Source organism: Sarcophilus harrisii, chromosome 3 (genome assembly GCF_902635505.1).
Source record: "Sarcophilus harrisii chromosome 3, mSarHar1.11, whole genome shotgun sequence".
NCBI lineage: Eukaryota > Metazoa > Chordata > Mammalia > Dasyuromorphia > Dasyuridae > Sarcophilus > Sarcophilus harrisii.
This window is the reverse complement of record NC_045428.1, coordinates 188,156,677-188,180,539: the sequence shown is the minus strand read 5'-3', so window position 1 is coordinate 188,180,539 and position 23,863 is coordinate 188,156,677.

Here is a 23,863-nt window from a genome sequence, read left to right as displayed (position 1 = left end):
GACAGAGTTTATAGATTATTTTTTTTTGTTTTACAGATAAAGAAATTGAAACTAAAGAAGATAATGTCTTTCCTGTGATCATGTCAATAGTAAGAAGCCACCTGAAATTCAAACTCATATCCTCTAATTCACAATCCCTCATTTATTCCACTATATTCCATTGCAATTAAAAGGAACCTTAAATGTCATTTAGTGCTACTCCTTTTTAAAGCAACAATCTATTCTACAACAGTTCAACAAATAATTATCTGAGCTATACTTGCAGATCTTCATCAATGGTGATAGGTATGCCCAGACAGTTTCATGAAAGCATGTATCCATGGAATGTTATTTGGTTATTTTTAAAAGAGAATATTTATCTCAGACAAAATCAAAGTTTAAAACGATTCAAACAAAAGAGAGAAATTTTCATTATGTCAGCAATATTAATATTACACTATATATGTGTATATGTGTGTATTGCATATGAATGTGTGTATGTCTACATATATACATGTATCTGTACTTAACTGTAGTTTTCTTCAGGGAAGTGGGGAAAAGAAAGAGAAAAAATGGATAAAGTAAAAACTACAGAGCAGAGAATAGAAGAAAATTTACAAGAAATCAAAGGAGAAGATGGGCACTTTTAAATACAATGTGTTCTATTATTATATATGCTTTCTTGAAATGGAAAATTAATGTTATATATTTTGAATTCTCATACTCTGCTGTGTACATTACACTTTTTTCTTTTTCTATTTAAGTTTAAAAAAAGTAAATACATGAAAAGAATATTTGTTGACTACTTAATCACAAAGGATTTGTGATTTAGTTATGAAAAATAAAGCAACTAAAAAAGCTAAACAGTTTTTAAATAAACAATTCTGTTTTAAGAGTTTTCTAATTGAGAGAGGTACATGACAGATCACATAAAATTCACTCATTATTACTCCAGCAATGATCTTAAAAGAACAACAGATTGAGTAATGCCATAAAAAAAAAAAACAACAACAACAAAAAAAGAAAACTTCAGTTAAGACTCTTCAATAATAGTCCATAATTGCACAAAAGCATAGCCTGAAAGTAGTGGACATTGAAAGAGAAATGTCACCACAGAAACAATAATAAACACAAGTAAACAGCCAAGAAATCTTTGGCACTGTCATAAATTGTGAGGAACCAGGCAGTATAGAGACCACCCAGCTTCCTGATAGAGGAAACCCCAGGGAAGGAGGAAGAAAGCAAAGTTGCCCTATCTGGGGAAATCCTAGGAGGAAACAGCAAGATAAGTCAATGCCCTGATTAGGAAACACCAAATGGGAAAGTTGAGAAACTGGAAGAATGTTATGTTCCCAGTGGAAACAGGAAAATTTAGACAGGAAGGAATGGGAGAAAATGGAGAAGTTTGGAATATATAAATATTTAGGGGAAAATATGAGTTTAGTTTTAGATAAAGTATGAATATAATGATGAAAAAGAACAGAATCTTTAAATAATCAAGAACTCTAACCTATGCAATTGCAAAGCATGACTCCTAAAGATTAACAATGAAGTAGATAATAGAAGAATTTTAAAAGGAAAGTGTCAATGAAACCCTAAAAAAAATACACAGAATGAAAGGAAAAATGGTTTTGAAAGGGACAAATATAATACTTTTGTAACTCATGTGTTACATTTAATATATTCTTTTAAAAACTATATTTATAGAAGTTTACAGTTTTATAGATAATCCCATTTTGTATCTTTCTTTAGGAATATGTTTGTGTTTGTTGATGTTTATTAACATCTAGTTCAGTAACAAATAAATTGTATAACTAATAGGTTAATAGTATGTTAGGCATCAGGACAGGTTGCTTATCACAGGAATTGTGAATGTCTCTGCGTATATATTTCAAAAATTCTATTTGCATGCAATCAATGTTTTTCTTTTCTTAAAAACTTTTATAGTGCTAGTCATATAGACAGGACAGTGTGCATGAGACAAAGCAAGCTAAAATAAGATAATACTCTGTAAACATCTGGAATATGAGGTAAAATAATTGATGTTTGCAGGGAATACTTAATATTGGAGACATTTATATTTAAAAGTGTTTTTCCAACTGAAAAAAAGTTATAAAATAATGAGTATAATTTTCATAAATAATAATTTAGACTTATAAGAACAACTTTAATTTTACTACTACATTTTTTAAAATGCATTTTTTCGGTCATAACTATTTATTATGAGTTTTTGAGGATTTAATTTGGTAGTTATCATACTTCAATTACTTACAGGATTCAATTATTTTCAGCACAGGAAATGTGGAAGGCCATTATAAAGCTGTGGAAGTGGTTATAGAGAATTCATGTTCTGACATGTCATTTTGCACAACAAGAAAGCAAGAATTATTGATGTGATTTTGCTTTATTTAGTACAATATATGAATTAGAACATAGTATGAATACTTCATAAATGCTGATTTAAAATATTTAATCTGATCACAGTTTTAAATTAGTTCATGTTATGGAAAAGCAAATAGCCCTTGTAAACCACTTGTAAAACTATTTTATGCCAGAGAAAAACCCTGTAAAGGATAAAAAGTTCAAATGTTGTATCAATGTTATGAAAGTTTTTCTGTCAGTTTTAAATTAGAGTTGTTTGAGCACTTCTCTAAAATCATATGTCACAGTGAAAATGAGGGGATTTTTTTATTGAAAGACTTCTGTAGAAAGTGTCTTAAAAATGGGGGTACAGCTTTATTTGAAGTAGAAGATACATGATGAATAAAGTGACTAAAAATAAATTTGGAGACCATTTTCTAATCCAAACAAAATCATGATTCTAGTTCTCATTATCTATGAGAAATGTACACTATTTCAGAGAGATAATAAATCACAATATATTAAGGTAAGAGGAGACCTATGTCAACCCATGCCTAAGTAGGGATCCCTTCTACATCATTTTTGACAAATGATCATCCATTCTCCGTTTGATGACTTACATATCTTACATATTCTATTCCTCTATTGGGTAACTCTAATTTTTTTAAGTTTTTTTTTTCTCAGTACCCTGCTCATAATTTAATAGGGGAGAGAATATGTAAATATATGTAAACAATTACCTATATAATCTCTCCTTCTCTCCTTGCTTCTCTCTCTCTCTCTCTCTCTCTCTCTCTCTCTCTCTCTCTCTTTCTCTCTCTCTTTCTCTTGAAGAGTATGTGTAGGAGAGGAAGGTGAAGAAAGACCAGAAGGATGAGTAGGAATCAGATTATGAAAGGCAAAGACAAAGGATTTTTTTTTCTAGGAAGTAACAGGAAGTCATTGGAGTTTATTGAATAGGAAGGTAGTGATATTATCAAATTGGAATTTTAGGAAAATTTGACAGCTAAGTGGAGCATGGACAGGAGTAGAGGAAAGTCTAGGGACAGGGTACCAATGGGAAGATTATTGTGACAGTTAAAGTATGAAGTGATAAGAGCCTGCATCAGGGAGGTGGCAGTATCAGAGGAGAAAAGGGGGAGTGCTTGAGAGATGTTCCAACTGTAAAAGCAATGGGAATTGGCTAAAAAAAAATGCATATGGAGTCAGAGAGTGAGGAATAAAGGTTGATACCTTTGTTGGAAGCCTAGGTGAGGAGGAGAATTCTATACCGAATAAGAAAGTTAAGAAGAAGAAGTTTTTAAGAATACTAAATGAGTTTGGTTTTTGGTTATGTTAAGTTTAAGATATCTATATGACATCCAGTTAATTTAAATGTTCAATAGATAGTAGAAGTGAGACTAGAGGTGAACAGGGAGAATATAACAGAATAAGGAAATCTGAGAGCTATTTTCATAGAAAAGATAGTTTACCTCTCAGATATGTGAAGGGGGAAGGAATTTGTGACCAAATAAGAACTGGAGATCATTATTGATCACAAAATAGATAATTTTAATTATATTAAATTAAAAACTTTTTGTATAAACAAAACTAATGCAGACAAAATTAGAAGGGAAAGCAATAAATTGGGAAAACATTTTTACATTCAAAGGTTCTGATAAAGACCTCATTTCCAAAATATATAGAAAATTGACTCAAATTTATGAGAATTCAAGCCATTGTCTAATTGATAAATGGTCAAAGGATATGAACAGACAATTTTCAGATGAAGAAATTGAAACTATTTCTAGTCATGTGCAAAAGGTGCTCCAAATCACTATTGATCAGAGAAATGCAAATTAAGACAACTCTGAGATATCATTACAGACTGGCTAAGATGACAGGAAATGATAATGACACATGTTGTAGGGGATGTGGGAAAACTGGGACACTGCTACATTGTTGGTGGACCTGTGAATGGATCCAGCCATTCTGGAGAGCAGCTTGGAACTATACTCAAAAAGTTATCAAACTGTGCAAACCCTTTGATCTGGCAGTGTTTCTATTGGGCTTATATCCCAAAGAGATCTTAAAGGAAGGAAAGGGATCCACAAGTGCAAAAATGTTTGTGGCAGCCCTTTTTGTAGTGGCAAGAAACTGGACACTGAATGAATTCTGATGGACATAGTTCTCTTCAACAATAAGATGATTCCAACCAGTTCCAAATATTCAGTGATGAAGAGAGACATCTACACTTAGAGAGAGGACTGTGGGAACTGATTGTGGTTTACAACATATCATTTTCATTCTTTTTATTGTTGTTTTATTGCATTTAATTTTTTCTCTTTTTTCTTGTGTGTCATGATAATTGTATAAATATGTATGCATATATTAAATGTAACACATATTTCTATCATTTTAAACATATATTGTATATATAGGGAAGGGGAAGGGAGGAAAATTGGAACACAGGGTTTTTCAAAGGCTAATGTTGAAAAATTGTTCACACGTATGTTTTGAAAAATAACTTTAATTTATGTAATTAAAGCTTTAATTTATTATTTTACATAATTTTATATGTAAGCTTTGATCTGGCAGTGTTTCTACTGGGCTTATATCCCAAAGAGATCTTAAAGGAGGGAAAGGGATCCACATGTGCAAAAATGTTTGTGGCAGCCCTTTTTGTAGTGGCAAGAAACTGGATAGTGCAAAGCATAAGAGATTATGAGATCATCAAGTTAAATATTTGGGGGTGGGAGAGGGAAGAAAGTTCAGGGAAGCTTCTGGAATTTGTATGAATGATATGGGTTAAGATCAAGAAAAGGAGTGGTTAAAAAAAAAACAAAGAGAACCATAAGGAAACCCGTGTCCCAAAAACATAGAGAGAAAAAGATTATCAAGGATGAGAAATTAATCAACAATGTTAAAGGCTGCATAAAAGGTCGAGAAGGATGAGGACTAAGAAAAAACAATTAGTTTTGACAATTCACAGATCATTAACTTTTAATAGTCAACTTTGGAGAGAATATTTCATATAAATGATGAGATTGGTAGTCAAACAGCAAAGTTAGTAAGAAAGTGATAACAAAGCAAATGGAAGATGGTGTGTTATGATAGGTGACTTTTTCAAGAAATTTAGCAACAAAAGGAAAAAGAGAAATAGGACAATAATTAATGGGAATGGATGTCAAGTAAACAAATATTTATTAAATATTTACTGTGTCAGGCATTGTCATAGGTGCCAAGAAAATAAATACATGGAGAAAGATGGAAACAAAAAGTTAAGTGGAAGGAAAGGTAGTCCCTGAAATCAAAAGTGTTTAATTTCTCATGGGGGAAGACAAGGATCTAATGAGGAATTTTTTGAGCCTTGGAGAGACATGGGCATAAATGCAGGCAATAGGAAAGTAACCAGTAAACTAGGAGAGATTGAAAATGAGTAGGAAAAGAGACACAATGGGGGCGGGAATGGGCAATGAGCTCAAGAAGGATGAGTAAAATGGAAACACTTGTGCATGTGGAAGGGTTTGTCTTGACAAGTAGAACTAACTCTTCATATGAAATAAAATGATATTGGTGGGCAGCATCCTAATGTTGAGATATGATGAATAGAGGAAAAGAGGGAGATCTCAGAAAATGGTCTCTCTTTTTTTTCCCAGTGAAATATGAGTCGTTTTTTAGCTGAGTCAGTGGCATAAGAAAGAGGAGCTGTGGGAGGCATGAGTAGAGATAAAAATGTTTTAGAAGTTCTACTGTGGTTAGTGCTATAGTGAATTGATTTGAAAGGTATAAAAAGATTGCCTTGCTACAGTGAGGGCTCAGTTGAGATTATGTAAAATAAACTGGAAGTGGATCCAGTTGGCAGTTATATGATTTCTTCTAGCTTTGCTCAGTAGTACATAAATTAGTAATGAAAGCAGCAATGGTAGGAGTGATCCAAGTATTAGATTGATAAAATAAATGGCCAATGAACTCAATAATAGATGACAGTGTAGAGTTGAACTAGTTCATTAAGAGATGAAGATATGGAAGAAAAGAGAGAGTAGTCAGTAAAATCATGATAGTCTGGGAAAGAACTGAGGCTTGGAGAAATTAGAAGTCATGGGAAAGGTATCTAACACGGTTTGAAATGTCAAGGAACTTTGAACGAGACATTTGTTAAAAAACAAAAACAAACAAACAAACAAAAAAACACCTTCACATAGTGTCTGGCACCATATAAATTTTTTTTTCATTCTTTTGAAGCAGAAAAATATGGAATGACAATAGATTATATTCATATAAAGAGTTTTCAGTTTTCATGAACACATATGTGAAATACTTATAGGTGATAGCAAGTACTATGTTAGGGTCATGGGAAACGATTAAGTTAAGGAATAAGGAGTCTGTGGTATTTGAGGGGGTTTCAAAATAGCTATCTATCTATCTGCCTGGCTGCCTACCTACCTATCTACCTACTTATCTATCTATGTATTTGTATATAGAAAGAGAGAAAAGGGGAGAGAGAGAGAGAGAAAGAGAGAGAGAGGCCAGGCACTGAACTCACTGAAGAATAGAATCTATTTGGAGCTGAGAAATGCACCCCGGCCTAAAGTAGAAACATGCTATTTTTGAGCCAACAGCAGACTTTATTTAAATTGTGAACTTTAATTCAATAGAATCCTAAACATGGGATAATTGTGTGCGATAAGTGACTGGGAAATTGAGCACACAACAGTTTGGATATCCTTCCAGGAGCTCATATTTCCTTAGTAAAATTAAACAAAACTCATAATTTCCCATGTCTGCTCTTTTTTTTTTTTTTTAAGAAAAATGGTATTACTTTTTCTTAGTTAAGCAATAAAGTCTCTTGCTGGTTTTTTTCAAATGTGTTTTACTGATGCTTTTTTAAAAATCAGTTATTTCTAGAAACTTTTGCCTTTCACATTGAAAACTCTTTTGCAATGAAGAAAAATAATAAAACAAAGAAAGTCAATTTAGTGGCCTATAAGAGTGTAAAAGACTAACTCTCTTCTGTGAGGCATATTTTCTTTGAGATCATTGTTGATTTTCATTTAATCAGAAATCAAGATTTATTTTAATCATTTTTTCATTTGCATTTTTGGAATCCTTATGTATGTGGTCCCTTTGGTTCTGATTGTGTTATTTTGCAAATGCTGATAAAAATCTTCCTATATTTCTTTGAGTTCCTAACATTTTTCATGTTTATATCACAGCATTTGTTTACATTCACACACCATATTTTCCCAGTCATTATCTCACTCTATTTTCAGCTTTTTGCTGCCACAAAAATTTTAACTAAGAATATTTCCATATCTATTGGACCTTTTTAATCTATTTTCAACTTTTTTGAGTAAATGCATCATAGTGAAATCACTGTGTCAAAGAATACCAACTATTTCATCACTTTTCTTGTATAATTTCAAATTAATATCTAGAACAATTGGACAAATTCGCAGTTTCACATAGAGTGTGTTAGTATGTGTATCTTTCCATTACTCTAATACTGTTTCTATTTTGGTCATATTTGCCAATTGAAATTTTAAAGGTAGTGAATCCTTAGAGTTGTTTTAGTTGTCTGTTACTATGTTTAATTTTAAATCCTATTCTTTAGTATTCAACTACAGTATTGATTATATACTTTATTCCCTGAGGAATTTTATATTCCCTTAACCCTCTGTTGTTCATGGCATAGTATCATTTCCTTTTGATCTTATTATGACTTTGAGGGGTAACATACTTTTAACTTTAGGGTAAGTCAGCCTCCATCTGGGTTGCAATGTATGCTTTAGGACAATCTTACTGTATCATTTGCTCAATATGCTGGATGGGCTTGTTTAATGTACATGTTTATTTGAAGTGCATATCTTGATTTAATTTTTATGCCTTAATTTTAAAAAGAAAAGAAAACAAAAAAATCTATCCAAATTATCTAATATTAAATTTTTTCAAAGGAATGTTGATTTCTACAAAATGAAAAAAAAATTTTAAAAATTGAGCACTGACACTCAGCTTTTTTCCCCCCTGAGGCAATTGGGATTAAGTGACTTGCCCAAGGTCATACAGCTGGGAAGTATTAAGAAAGTGTTAAATTTGAGACCAAATTTGAACTCGGGTCCTCCTGACTTCAGGGGTGATGATCAATAGATCCCTGCACCATCTAGCTGCCTCTGCCACACAGCTTTAATGAATTAAATGTTTAGTGCATTAAAAAAACCTTGTTTGTTCCGTTGAGAATCAATGTGGCAGTGGATAGAGTAGTTGCTGTAGAACCAAGAAGATCTCAGTCTAGTCCTGCTTCTGATACATATTGGTTGTATTACCCTAGGGAATTTGCTTAAATTTTCAATGCTCTATATAATACTCAAACACAAGAAATTACAGGGGGTAAAATGTTGATTTATATTAGAAGCAGTAGTTACCTTATTCAAGAATTCTCTATACCAATGAAATCAGTAATCTCTGGTCCCTGTCTCTTGTTCCTCTTTTTTTCCTTTCTGGCTTTATGTAGAACCACTTCAAGAAAGACAAGTATAATATGAGCTAATAAAAGTTTGAGGTCATTGAAAGCACTACATAATTTCCTTCCTGATTGGATTGTAATCCAGTTTCCTATTTTCCTCATACTTAATTCAAAGTCCATTTCATTTTCTCTGAATTTTCTGTCTAAGGCTTATATGCTAATATAATAATTTCATAAAACTATGAAATATTAATGGATAGAATTCTATCATCCAACAATTTTTCATATCTTGGACCCTTGACATGTGGAAGGTATTGATTTTGCTTAGTCATATGAAAATGGAAGGGTGGAGGATCTGAAAGGATACTTCTTTCTCATTGAGTCTGCCCTAAAGGACCTCAAAGACTAAAGATATTTTGCCTACTGTATCTTCTCTGCCCTCTTTCCACCACACAAAAAGCAGCAGATGATGATTCATCCTAGTCTTGAGAAAGAAGGGACAATAAAGGTAGAAAAGGTAGTATGAAACATGGATACATTATATACTATAATGAAGGAGGTCTGAAACCTAACTAGGACAAGTTCTGTCTTTCTAGAAGATACTCAGGGTAGGAATCCAGGCTATGAAATCTCCTAACTCCTAAGGCACAAAGATTCTGAAGCCTCCTTACAATCATGTATGTACCTACTAGCAAAAGGGAAAAATCAGAAAAGTAATGACTGGATACTTTTCTTAAAGACTGAAACACCAAACATTTCACAATAAAAACCCTAACAACAAGCAAATATTCCTAAAATAAAAAAGAAAGATAATTACTAAATCCTTAAAGTTGCGGAAGAAAATGATAAACCACTCCAGTTTGTCTCACAAGAAAACCCCAAATGGGGTCACAAAGAGTTGGACCCAAAAGAAATGACTGAGTGCCAAAAATAACAAATCCTTAGAGAAAGTACAAAGTTTTCTAAGTTAATATAAAGCAAAATGAACAAATGCATCATGAAATGAACTACTGAAAGAAAATGGGGAAAAAAGACTTAGAAAGTGGTCCAAAAGAGAAATGAAATCCAAATAATAAGAAATTAAGTATGGAGATAGGTCAGTACTTAGAAAAATGCATAATGAAAAAAACAATTACTAAAAAAAGAGAAAATATGAATCAATGATAGAGATTCTATAAAGAAAGAAAAGAAATGAAAAGATGGAACATATTTAAAAAATACTGAGGTAGCTTTAAATATGGCAGAAGACAAATGAAAAGCTACAAAAATTACATGAATTCTATGCAAATCTAAAAGACTGGTCCTGAATTTAACATAACAGGATAATTTAAAGATCGTAGGTTTTCTAAAGAACATGACAAGTAAAAGAAAAAACATAGAGTAAGAAAAAATGCAATAAAACTAAAAATCTTCTAAGTATACAAGACAAAGAAACAAATGAGAATATTAAGTTTGCTACTCATAAAAGAGCCAATACTTCAAACTTTCAGCCTCACAGTATTTAAATATAACAATTTATATGACAGCACATTTTTGAAGTGACCATGAAAAGTTAAAATAATTAGATATCTTATAAATAGAAATAGAGAAAAGGAATGTAATTTTTTTAAGAAAATGAGTTCAAGTTGCAATATAAAAGTATATATTCTGAAGATCTGAGATCAATTCTCAATAAAATAAGTATTCAACAAAAGAAAGAAATCTGAGATAGAAAAATATGTGAAGAGGATATTAGACTGGCAATCATCCAAAAAAGAAACACAAGAAATGTTAGAAAGTATTAGTACTAAGTTAAAAATAATTAATTAAATCAATTATGCCATTTTTAGAGGTCATTTTCAGAGAGATAGACATGGGGGAAAATAGAGCTGAAATAGAAAGGGAGGAGAGAGAAAGTGGAAGAAAAACGGAACAGAGAGATAGAAACCCATGGAGAAAAAAACAAACAACATAGTAAAAATAAAGAATAGAGAAGAATTAATCAAGAAAACAAAGCAAAAGAAAATAAAGATCTAAGCAGAATTTAAAGAACAGGAGAATTGAACATGGATCAGCAGGATTGAAACACTTTGGATTAAACCTTAGGAATCAAATGATGAATTCATGTATTTTATGGAAAAAAATTAAAGGTTGAATAAATGGAGAGAGAGGAGCTGAGATATAAATTACTTTTACCATGAGTGGCCAGTAAAAGTATCTCTTCATAAAATAGGATAGATTGTAGTAAAATGGGAGATGTGGAAGAAAAAATGGAGATAGTGTTCCATTGAAGAGTACTCTAATCCCTGCTAAAAGAAACATATTTGTGCAACTAAATGAGGATCTGATAATGGATTTTAAAAAATAGGGAAAGAAAGTAACCAATTAAAATATAGAAAAAAAAAGAAAAACAAAACAAGTAAAACAAACAAACAAACAAAAAACTAGGGAGTGATCAGCCAAGAGAAAATTAGAGTAGATTGCCCATGAGAATGGAATTCATTCAAAAGAGTTTTAGGTAAACTAAGGACATGACTTAAAAATGGAAGTGGAAGGGAAAAAAATATTTTAAAGTAAAGAAAAAAATGAGGTGAAACATTAACCTAACTCTTATAACCTCATTTCAAATATAAATAGATAAAAATGATTCAATAAAATGAAAGAACATGATAGAAGAATTAAGAAATTAAAATTCACCAACCTGGAGGATATAAGAAACAGACATATGAAATCAAGCTGCACACAAAAGCAAAATGGAAGGCTAGAATAAAACTTACTATACTTTAGGTAAAAACAAAAAAGGTACAATCATCTTTTGTAAAGTCTGACCTAGCTCCCTGGAGGCCTCAGGATCAATCAGAATCAGGATAAGTAAAAGTCCTTGGTCTTTAGGGGGAGAAGTGAAAAAAACAGACAAACTGCCACAAGGCTCGCCACCAACTTCTTTCCTCCGCATCCTGCTACAAAGTGATTCTTCCTTGTCTCACCCCACCCTCTAATCCTTGCCTATGATTATTTTTATATACCCAAACATTGAGCCAGCACTGAAGAGTAAGAAGGGCCATTTTCCCAAACATATGCTAATAAGAGTCATTGTCAAATAGGTAATTAGCCTGAAGTGCTCGGTTGTCTGATTCAAGCATACCTTTTAAGAGTTTCAGCCCTTTACAATCTTTATAAACAAAGCAAAAATAAAAGTTAAGATTATTAACTTATAAAACTATGCTTAAATGATCCAAAGAAAATGAACCAATATAAATGCTAAAAATTAAACAATAAAATGGCATAGCACCTAAATTCTTAAAGGAGAATAATTTCCAAAAGATAGAAATAATATCATACATTGTAGGGCTTTAATATCTCTCTTTCAGAGCTGGCTAATACTGAAAACAGATTGAAAGAATGAAAATATAAGACATGTTGGAGAACGTGAGATTGAAACTTATGTCTTCAAAAACTTCTTTGCTTCAATTGTTAAAATGGGGTTGTCATATTTATAAAGCACTTAACACAATATCTGGAATCATATAAAATGGTATATAAATGCTTGTTACTTCTTGCCTATCTGCTATCCTCTCTCTGTCTACTGCCATCCAATCAAAATTCTGCCAGTTGTTGTTTTCTTCTAACTTCTAGAATATTTCCATTCTTTCCTTAATGAGTTCAAAGCCTAGTCCACAGTCCTTCTTTCCTCAATTCTTGCACTATAGTAGGAGACTTGAATATACATATTTATATTCCCTCAATTACTCATCCCCTAGTTCTTTAACTTGTTCATCTTCCATTTGATGGGAGGTGGCTCAATGGATAGAATCTTTGATCTGAAGTCAGGAAAACCCAACTTTCTAAGTTGAAATCTGGCCTCAGATACTTTCCAGCATTATGACCCTGGACAAGTCCCTTAAACCTGTTTATCTCAATTTCTTCTATGTAAAATGAGCTGGAGAAGGAAACCATTGAAGCCATTTGCCCAAAACTGCTTCTTCTTCCTTTCTCCTTGTCATCTCAAATGTCTTCTGCCATTAACTCTTTTTTAACTCGAGTCTCACATGAAAAGCTGGCTTTTTACCTTGTCAAGTCATACTATTTTACATGACTATGTGATCTCCCTCTATCTTGGATCTCATCCCTATTCTCTCATTTATTTTCAATCAGATTTTGTTCATTGATGCTTTGCTATTGTCTACAGACATGCTCATGTCTATTCTATGCTTAAAAATTTTGATAGGAATGTAAAAAATATTCTTTTTTATTAAATCATCATAGATCAGTCTTAAGTAAGAAATATCCTCCTAGTTGTTGATGTTGTTGTTCATTACTTTAAAGACATTTTATAATTGTGTGTGTATGTGTGTGTGTGTATGTGTGTACTATAGTCAGGAAGATCTGAGTTCCAATCCAGTCTCAGTCACTTTAGTAGCTATGTATGACCTTAGGCAAGTCATATAAACTCTGCTTCAGTCATATAAATGTTTCTTACAATCTTGTAAAATAAGGATTCCAAATTAAAAACTACCTAAAAAGGTTGATAAAATCAGATATTCACAAACTGCTTAGCACAGTGCCTAGAACATGATAACTATATTACGATGTTATTATTGTTGGTATTATTGTTAATTTTGAATGAGAGAACTGAATCAAATATGGTAAAATAGATAGACTGTTTCAATGCAAAACCATGAGGAGGCCACAAAGCATATGAGGTCATTTTGTCTTTTTTGTTGATTCATAAGTTTCCATATTTAGAGGCTATTTTCAGAAAGATAAACATGAGAGAAATAGAGATGGAGATAGGTAGGAAGGAGATAAAAAGAGAAAGAAAAACAGAAGCAGAGAGATAGAGACACATAGAGAAAAAACAAAAAATTAAGTATGAATACAGAATAAAGGATTATCAAGAAAATTTTAAAAGCAAAAGAAAATAAAGATCTAAGCAAAATTTAAAGAACAGTGGAGTTGAAGGTGAATCAGCAGGACTGAAACACTTTGGATTAAATCTTAGGAATCAAAAATGGAATCATATATTTTATGGGAAAGAAGAACAATTATGAGAGGTTGAATAAATGGAGAGAGAGAAGCAATTAAGATATGCCATTATATATATATATATATATTACACTATTTAAACCATGATTGTACAGTGAAAGAATAAAGATCTCTTTGTAAAATAGGAGTGGTTGTAGGAAAATGGGAGATGTGGGAAAAAATTATGTGACTTTAGATAAGGAGTGTTTCATCAAAAAGCTCTCAATATATTGATGCCTACTTGTCAGCTCATTGATCACATTGAGCTCATTGATCTCTCTTTTTCTTTTTCCCTCTCTGTCTCTCTCCTTTTCTCTATTCCTCTCTCTCTCTTGTCTCTCTACCTCTCTGTCTCTCCTTTTCTCTCTGTCTCTGTCTCCCTGTCTGTCTGTCCCTCTTTCCCTCTCTGTCTCTGTCTTTGCCTTTCTCTGTCTCTCTATCTCTCTTGCATTTGTGTATATGCATATATATCTATATATAACACATTGTAATGCTGATTCCATCATATTATCTACCTTTTGGTAGTTTATATAAATATTTGGCAGTATAGTTGACACAACAAGCTTATTGTTTCCATTGAGCTCTATGCTAGTTTTAAGAGAGGAAATCAGATTTTTATTTCGAATTAATTGTTGGGGAAAATGGGCATTTATGCAGAAAATTGCTGCCATTTCCTTATAAACTGATTCAAACTTGATTTTTTTTTATTATTGCTCTTTTAAAGGCAACTATACTTTATTTAAACATCACTGCTATATGTAGAAATAAACAGGATTGGTTTATAAATTACTAGTCTATATTACTGCTATAGAAAAAGACACATGTACCATGAGTTGACTGTCAAAACTGATCTGGGAACTTTTTAATTCCATTGACTGTGATGTTGCTTTGAAATAGATAACACGTTTCTATTATAAATACATTTTTAAAAGTTTAATTGCAATATTTTGATGACTCATACCACTTTTTAATACATTTCCTCATTTGGAACATATACAGTCTAACTGAGAATTTCTCCCTGAGTCTAGTGTCTTCTGATAGCATACTACACTGCACACTGGGGAGCCATTTTGTACTATTTTTCTCCTTGGATTTTGATTTAACCTTAGGGAAAAAAAAGAACTTCACTAAACTCTCCCAGGCAATGATCCATGAATAAAGTTTGCTTTTAGAGGATATATGGTGAGGAGTGGTTATAAGGACTTGGTGTTCTACATGATCCCAAGGAATCCATCACTGCTTTTGTGTCACACATATTATCTTGCTTCAAGGAGAGCAAGAACTTCTACTTGAAGGATATTTTTAAAAAATTAAATAAAAACAGGTGTAGAACATATAGGTGTAAGGATATGTAAGAACTGAAGGGCTAAAAAAGCTCTTCAGACAATAGGATTGAATTTGTTTCTCTTTAAGATACCTATGGTCCTTGCCTTTAAGGTAGCAGAATTTCAGCCTAAAAGAAGTTAGCTGGAAAACTTCTCTGGGTTCTTATGTCTTTGAAATGATATTAATTGGGTCAAATGACCAGTGTCATTGTAAGGGATGTTGTGGCTGCCTTCTCTGAATGGATTTAATGGATTAGTACTAGGGATAATTAACTGTTCTAATTCCTACATGCCCTATAGCTTAATTAATTAATCTGCATCTATTTGTCTCTTCTCACCTCCTTCCCTCTGTCATAGTCTTTATTCAGAATTGTCCTACTCTTAATTAAAAAATTACTATCTGGTGATAATAGAGAGAATGTGCAGCCCAAAGGGGCAGGAATATTTTGTACTCCTAAAGTTCTCCAGCAAAGCTAAAACCTCCTAGCTAAGTCCTTCTATACTTAATAGCTGAGGTAATGGTTTATAATACTTGGGGATTTAGAAAGCACAGCATGCTATCAGAAATGATGATTTGAAGAGGCAGCATGACTTCAGAAACATACTAGAGTCAGAAGGCTTAAGTTAGAATTCTATTTCAGATATTTTCTAGGTATGTAATCATGGAAACAATATTTAACTTCTCAGTTGTTTTAACTTTTGAACTGAATTTCAATTCTCTAATGGATCAGTCCACTTCTTATACATAGTCCCTCATTTGTAATATATGCAGTCTTTCTGTAGCCCTTATGCTCCTATCCATTGCTCCTAGGAACTGCTCTCAACTTTAATTCTTTTGAAAATATGTTATTGATATAAACTGTGTCTCCTTCAATCTTTGGGGGGGGAAGGGTTAGAAAGGCCCTGATGTAAACTGTGTTCCCTTTAATCTTTGCAGAAAGGGTAGTCCTGAGTCTTAAACCCTCCTGGCCTCTGGGAGGGGCCACGCCCTTCTATAGGGGAAACTTCCAGATAAGTAATCTCATTCAATTGGAAATCTTGACCTGGCATATGGTAAACTCCTCTACTGAGTTGAAGATTAGTCCCTCAAACTGCTCCCCAGCTTGGGGCCAGAGCAAACCTGATAAAACCCAAGGCCTATCAATCTATCTCTGCTAATTCCTAATTAGGAATGCCCACTGAGTTGCTTCTCAGTGTAAACTCATCTTTGCAGAAGTCCTAACAGGATTTTGCCTGCTGATGAAGATATTTTTTTTTTTCAGTGTAAATCCATCTTTGCAAAAATATCTGAAAAGGAGTTTGCCTGCTAAGAAAGCTGTTTTCTTAGCATAATACATCCATTCTTGCCACAAAAATTCATTGAGATGTTCGAATTCCTTCACAAAGCCTATAACTGACCAAGCGGGATTCCATTGCTGTCAGGAGATCTTTCAACCCTCATTCTCACATCTCAACATTTGGTGGCCCATTACAGAGATCCCTGAAATTCTGGCCAAGGTAAGCCTTCATTTGCTGTTGTCTATTCTATAGCTAAGACACCCAAATATCTGGAAAGATTTGGGTTGTCGGGAGCTTTACGCTCTAGCAGAATTCTCTGGGTGGGGATGTCCAGACTGGGAATTCCTGTGTTCTAACAGAAGCACCCTTAATCAGAAAACTTCTGTCATTTCCCTCTCTAGGGACACCTGAAAGAAGATGAGGCTCTATAGAATCCAGGAAATCAAAGATTTGTGGCAAAATGAGACAATTTACCTCTGTTTCGATCCCTAAGAATTTTTCCTTAGGCAGTCTTTTAAAAAACAGACAAATTTGGCTTAAAAAATCATAAAACTAAAAAGTACTTAAATTAAATTAAAATGGCAGTGCAGGATGCTGCTTAAATTTGCTTGAGGAAAATCAAAATAAGATACTTGTAATGTCCGGGCAAGCTCTCTGGAAGATCTCTGGGCCTTCGTCTTAACTGGAGAAGTGATGAAGGCTGGAAAGCCACCACAAGAATTTCAGTTTCTATCTCTGTCTTCTGTATCTCCTCTGTGTCTGAGTCCTTGTCTGTGTCTGTTCTCCTCTGAGTCTGAGTCTGATATAGAGTTCAAGCTTGAGCTTGAGCCCTCTTCTCTCAGCCCTTAAATACCTCAGTCTCATTACATAGTTACATCACACTAAGTATATGAGAACTAGAATGATTATATCATTATATCAGACTAGAGTGATTCTATCAATTTGTCATACTAGAGTGATTACATCATTATATCACACTAAGTATATTTGAACTAGAGAACCATTGTCTCTTCAACCACACTGAGTAAATGCCCTGCTGTAAATATCCTTGCTTCAAGTATACTTTTCCAAGAGTTCTCCCACTATCTGTGGTACTCTATAAATAGTAACCTTTTAAGTAACTCCCTCCTTCTTCCTCCTCTAAGGACACAAGATCACTCTTCAGCACTCCTATGCAGCTCTTATCAGGAGGCTTCTGAATCCCTTCCAGAACCACTTTCTTACTATAATGTTCAGGCTAGCTTCCTGGAGGGCCTCACAATCAAGTCAGTCAGGATCAATCAAATTCTTGCTCTTCAAGGGGAGAAGTGAAGGAGGCAGACAAGTTGCCATGAGGCTTGCCAAAGATGAATCCTTGACTCTGGAGTTTAGAGCCTGAAATCTCTCTCCTCCTCATCCTTTGGCAGAGTAACTCTGATCTCTCTCCTTCAGCCCCCAATTCTGGCCTATGATTACCTCACCACCACACATTCAGCAAGCACCAATGGTGAGAAGAGTTATCACATCACTATCTTATCTAAATATATGTGTATAGAACCATTGTCTCACATCAAATAGGTAATTATCCTTAAGTGCTCTGCTGTCTAATTCAAGCACACGTTTTCAGAGTTTCAGCCCTCTACATCTCCTGCTTTCTTTTATTTTAGAACACAGGTGGTCACAACCTCTCTGACTTCTCAGGGAGGTGAGAACCACAAAAAGAAGGTGATCACCCTCCCTCCCTTACTTCTCAGAAAAGGGGGTGAAAACACCAAATAGAGGTAATCACACCCCTCCCCCGGAAGAGAGGTGAAAACACTAAAAAGGAGATGACCACACCCTTCCTGACTTCTCAGGAAGAGAGATGAAAAACAACAAAGGGAAGTGGGGAGTCAAACCAGATATTGTTAGCAGGTTTCTAGGCTGAAGGGTCTTACTAGAAACAAGTATACATAAATCCATCAGCATAGGAGGTATTACACAAGCACATAGCAATCAAGCACCGGCTATTAATGATGACTCTCTCCATAGCCAGTGTAGGCTCAATGTGGTATAACAAACATAAATTGTACATACAAGTAGTGATATAACAAATAATATGAATCAACATGGAATTGTAAAAGATTTCCAGAAGTCCTAGAAAGAATGTGTGTAGATAACAATCACACATACAACTCCTTCAGGAGCTAAGAGATAGTCCAAACCAATCTATTGTCCATTACTTCAACTGTCAGGGAATCCAGTGATCCCTGCAAGTTTTTGAAGTTTTGGAACAGTCCTATTATGTATTAGGGAATCCAAGGATACCTGCAGATTTTAAAATCTTGCAACAGTCTTACCATTACAGAATTACCATTACAGAATTAAATGATTGCTGAGGGTTTTGAAATCATGCATCAGTCTCATTAACAATTTTTGATGTCCATGAGTCAATTGCCATAACTGCCATGCTCTTTTAGTGGTGGGTACAATCAGCAATGCAATCACCCTATATTTCTTAGGTCTTCTCCATCGTTTCAAGGGTCTTCTCTGTCTCTCTCTGATGGACAAGGCAAATATGGCTCGTTGGCACCCATTTGATTCCTTCTCCATCTCTAGGACACAAGCAAACCCTCTTATCAAGCAGTTAACCTATCTGGTCCCTTCCATTCACCACTTTCTGGGTCTCTCCACATCACCTGGTGATTATCTAGATAGTGGAGCTACTCGCACTGGACACTGCCCTTTTGGTGGGATATAAAATCTGTCTGCCAGAGCCAGTGCATGTTTATTGAAAATCAAGAAGTTAATTGTATAAAGAGTTATATTTAGAAGTTCTCTAGGGTTACCTGAGGCTTTCCCCCTTTTGTTTTTACTTTTGAAGGAGTGTCTTGATGTCTCTGTTTGTCTTCTCTACTATTTTGCCTGTTCTTGAGGATTAAAAGGTATGCTAATATTGTGGAAAATGTGATACTATGCACAAAAGTGTGCAAAAGTCTAGAAGTATATATGCAGATCCATTATCTGTTTTTATTGCTTGTGGAGCACCCATAATTGCAAATGCTTATATAAAGAATTCAGTGACCACTCAGGCTGTCTCTTTTGCTACTGGTATTGCAAAAGTGAATCTTGAAAAGGTGTCTATTACAACATGGATAAAAGACAGACAATCAAAAGATTTATAATGTGTCACATCCAATTGCCAAATTTCATTGGGTCTCAAACCACGAGGGTTCTTCCCTGGATGGAGGGTAGGAGTGTAGGAAGGCAAGCTGGACAGGCTTTTACTATGCTCCTAGCTTCCTCTTTTGTTACACCAAATTGCAAACGTAAAACTCAAGCAACCTGATGATATTTACAATGAGATTCTTGGGCTGACTGAAATAAAGGAGTTAACCTTAGCTAACATGGTTAAAAGGCTATCTGCCTTTGAATTTCCATAAAAAAAATAGGACCTGGAAGTCCACTATGAGATATAAATCTTACCTGGATGCTTTCTCACTAGCTCTTGAAGTTCCTTAAAGAGGTGATATATATTAGAAGCTACAAATTTTATTTGGGCTGTGGCAATTCTTTGTCTCACACCTACTGAATAGGCTGAATCAGATATTATATTTTTATCTCCTGGATAATGAATAAGTGCAAGAATGATTGCATACAATTCATTCTGCTGAGTGGACTGAAAAGGAGTTCTGACTATTCTCTTTATTGTTAAGTCATGAGAATACCCAGCACAATGTTATGTTTGGATGCATCTGTAAAAATAGTTGATCCTTTAGGAGGAACCTTAGAAACCTTTTCTTCAAGAATCTATCACCAGTTATGTAATAGTCGGGTTATCTTTACTGGAAGCCCGTTTGTAAAATTTGGAGCTGTGACCAATAAAATTTTCCACTCTGGGATAGTTTCACAGCATACATTAAGTTGTGCATTGGTATAAAGGGTGTATATCTTGTCATGTCTTATCCCAGATAATTGTACTACTCGCTTAGTGGCCTTTAATAAAATTCTAGCCACAAACACTGGGTAAGGAGTAAGGCTTTGTTCTGGTTGTGCTAGGAGGTTCACCCACTCTATCACACTGTGTCCTTGATGAAGAACTGCTGTGGGTTCCTCTTTTGTAGCAAAACCTCATATTTTCAAGGTTTTTTGAGTGATTCTTTCAACTATAAAGCCAGTTTAACTTCTCTCAAGCCTCATGAGCTTCTTTTCTAAGCTGGCAGGATGAGTTTAAAGCACTGTCTCCCTTTAAAATATCATATAATGGTTTTAATTGATAGGTAGTTAAGCCTAACAATGGACACATCCATTGGATATCTCCTATCAATTTCTGAAAATCCTTTAAGGTGTTTAGCTTCTCTGTTTTTAAGGAAAGTTTTTGTACTGTAAGCACCTTAGGTTTTTCTTCATATCCTAAATATTGAAAAGGAGCATGTCTTTGAAATTTTTTTGGAGCTATATGCAACTTGTAGTTCCTTAGTGTTTTCTGTGGTCTTTTGTAGACATGCTTCTAACATTTGCTCCTCAGGTTGACACTACAGGATATCATCCATGTAATGTAATAACATAACTTTTAGAAATGCTTTTCTTATTTAAGAGCAGCAGCAATATACATTTGACACATAATAGGGCTTTTTTTTTCATTCCCTGTGGCAAAACTGTCAATTCATATCTTTTATAAGGCTCAGCTAAGTTAACACTGGGCACTGAAAAAGGCAAACCTTTTCATATCCTCCTTATCTAGAGGAATAGAATAGAAACAATCCTTAATGTCTATAACCCAAAGAGGCCATTCTCTAGGCAACTGAGTAAGAAATGGAAGTCCAGGATAAAAAGTTCCCATAGTTTCCATCTGTTCATTTACTTTTCTTAAATCATTCAACATCCTCCATTTTCCAGATTTCTTTCTTACAACAATACAGGGGAATTCCAAGGACTAACAGAAGGTTCTAAATGTCCTTGGTCAAGTTGCTCCTGTACTATGTCTAATAAGGCCTGAATTTTATTGCTACCTAAAGGCCACTGTTCTATCCACACAGATGTATCAGTTTTCCCTTGAATAGGAACAGGTGAGAGTATTGGCAGGCCTTCAACAACAGCCCTGCCTAAAAAACTGAAATACTCATGTGTAATCCTAATTGTTGTAAGATATCTCTTCCTCACAGATTGATGGGGATTTTTTCAAATACAAAAGGAATAAAAACCCCTTTTTCACCTTCAAATGTCGATCTCAAAGGGGTAGCACTTACTTCAGCTGCTATTGATCCTCCTACACCAGATATATATGTGTCTGCCTTAAACTTTGGCCAGTGATTGGGCCAGTTGGCACCTCTAATGACTGTACAATCTGCACCTGTGCTTACCAATCCTTTTAATGGTATGCCATTTATATAAATAGTGAGCATAGGCTGGTTAGCTGTAACAGTTGCAGTCTAGAATATTCCTGGATTCTGCTGTTTGGAGTTAGAATCTGGGCACCAGATTACCTATTAGAAGTCTGTATCAGTAAAACTGATGCTACTACTTCTCCTGGTGTATAAGTCACACATTATCTACCTGTATTAGTGATTGGGATATTATCTACACATTCCCTAGTTTCCACATCAATGTATGGATGGATACTGTTTTGTAAGCACTTTCAGGAGGTGAAATGGTCAAGCTTACTGTGCCTGGAGGAAAGGGATCTAGAAACTGGAGAGGAACAGATTTTATCTCTCCAGGGATATCTCAGTAGTCCCAGCTCCATATAACTATTCTCCCCAATTGTAATCCCTTTCTCCCATCAGGTTGCTTCTTGGCTGATTGATTATATAATCCCTTCCTCCCATTAGATTGCTTCTTGGCTGATTGGTCATGACTGAGTCCTGAACTTGTAAAGATTCTCTGGCTGTAGCATCAACTGCCATCATGTTCCAAGTACTTTTTGCCTTTGGCCCTGAGGCTGGGCCCTGTATCCCGTTTTTGTGAATTCATCTACATTCTGGTGCCCAATGGAAGCCTCTGTTGCATGTTGGACATGGGGTTTTGGGTCTTGTTCGCCCACCTTGTTTTCTCACTATGTCTTTATGCCAAAATTGAGCTTTCAAATTCCCTACTTTACCACATTGAAAGCATTGATGATGAGTCACTCTGGAAGTCCCTTGCTGAAAGGGACCCTGTATTCCCATGTTAAGATCTTGGGAAGTCTGCATTATAGCTTGGGTGTAAGAAGCATCCTTGTGTAGTCCCAAGTATAATTCTTCTACAGACCTCCTTAGCATTTTCTTTAGCAAGCCGTCTTATCATAATTTCTGTTGCTGTATTTTCTTTTTTTATTATAGCTTTTTTATTTACAATATATATGCATGGATAATTTTTCAGCATTGACAAGTGCAAAACCTTTTCTTCCAATTTTTCCCCTCCTTCCCCCCACCCCCTCTCGTAGATGGCAGGTAGACCAATACATGTAAATACATTAAAGTATATGTTAAATACAATATATGTATACATATCCATACAGTTATTTTGCTGCACAAGAAGAATCGGACTTTGAAATATTGTACAATTAACCTGTGAAAGAATTAAAAAATGCAGGAGGACAAAAACAGAGGGATTAGAAATGCTATGTAGTGATTCACACTCATTCCCCAGAGTTCTTTTGCTGGGTAGAGTTGGTTCTATTCATTATTGAACAAATGGAACAGAATTGGTTCATCTCATTGTTGAAGAGAGCCACGCCCATCAGAATTGATCATCATATAGTATTGTTGTTGAAGTATAATATGATCTCGAAATCCTGCTCATTTCACTCAGCATAAGTCCATGTAAGTCTCTCCAGGCCTTTCTGAAATCATCCTGCTGGTTATTTCTTAAAGAACAATATTCCATAACATTCATATACCACAATTTATCCAACCAATCTCCAAGTGATGGACATCCACTCAGTTTCCAGTTTTCTGGCCACTACAAAGAGATCTGCCAGAAACATTTTTGCACATACAGGTTCCTTTCCCTTCTTTAATATATTTTTGGGACATAAGCCCAGTAGTTACACTGCTGGATCAAAGGGTATCTACAGTTTGATAACTTTTTGAGCATAGTTCCAAATCTTTCCAGAATAGCTGGATGTATTCACAATTCCACCAACAATGTATCAGTGTCCCAGTTTTCCCACATCCCCTGCAACATTCAGCATTATCTTTTCCTGTCATGCTAGCCAATCTGAGAGGTGTGTAGTGGTATCTCAAAGTTGTCTTAATTTGTATTTCTCTGATTAATAATGACTTGGAACATCTTTTCATGTGGCTAGAAATAGTTTCAATTTCTTCATCTGAAAATTGTTCATATCTTTTGATCATTTATCAATTGAAGAATGGCTTGATTTTTTACAAATTAGAGTCAATTCTCTATATTTTGAAAATTAGGACTTTATCAGAACCTTTGATTGTAAAAATTTTTTCCCAGTTTCTTCTTTCCCTTCTAATCTTGTCTGCATTAATTGTGTTTGTACAAAACCTTTTCAATTTGATATAATCAA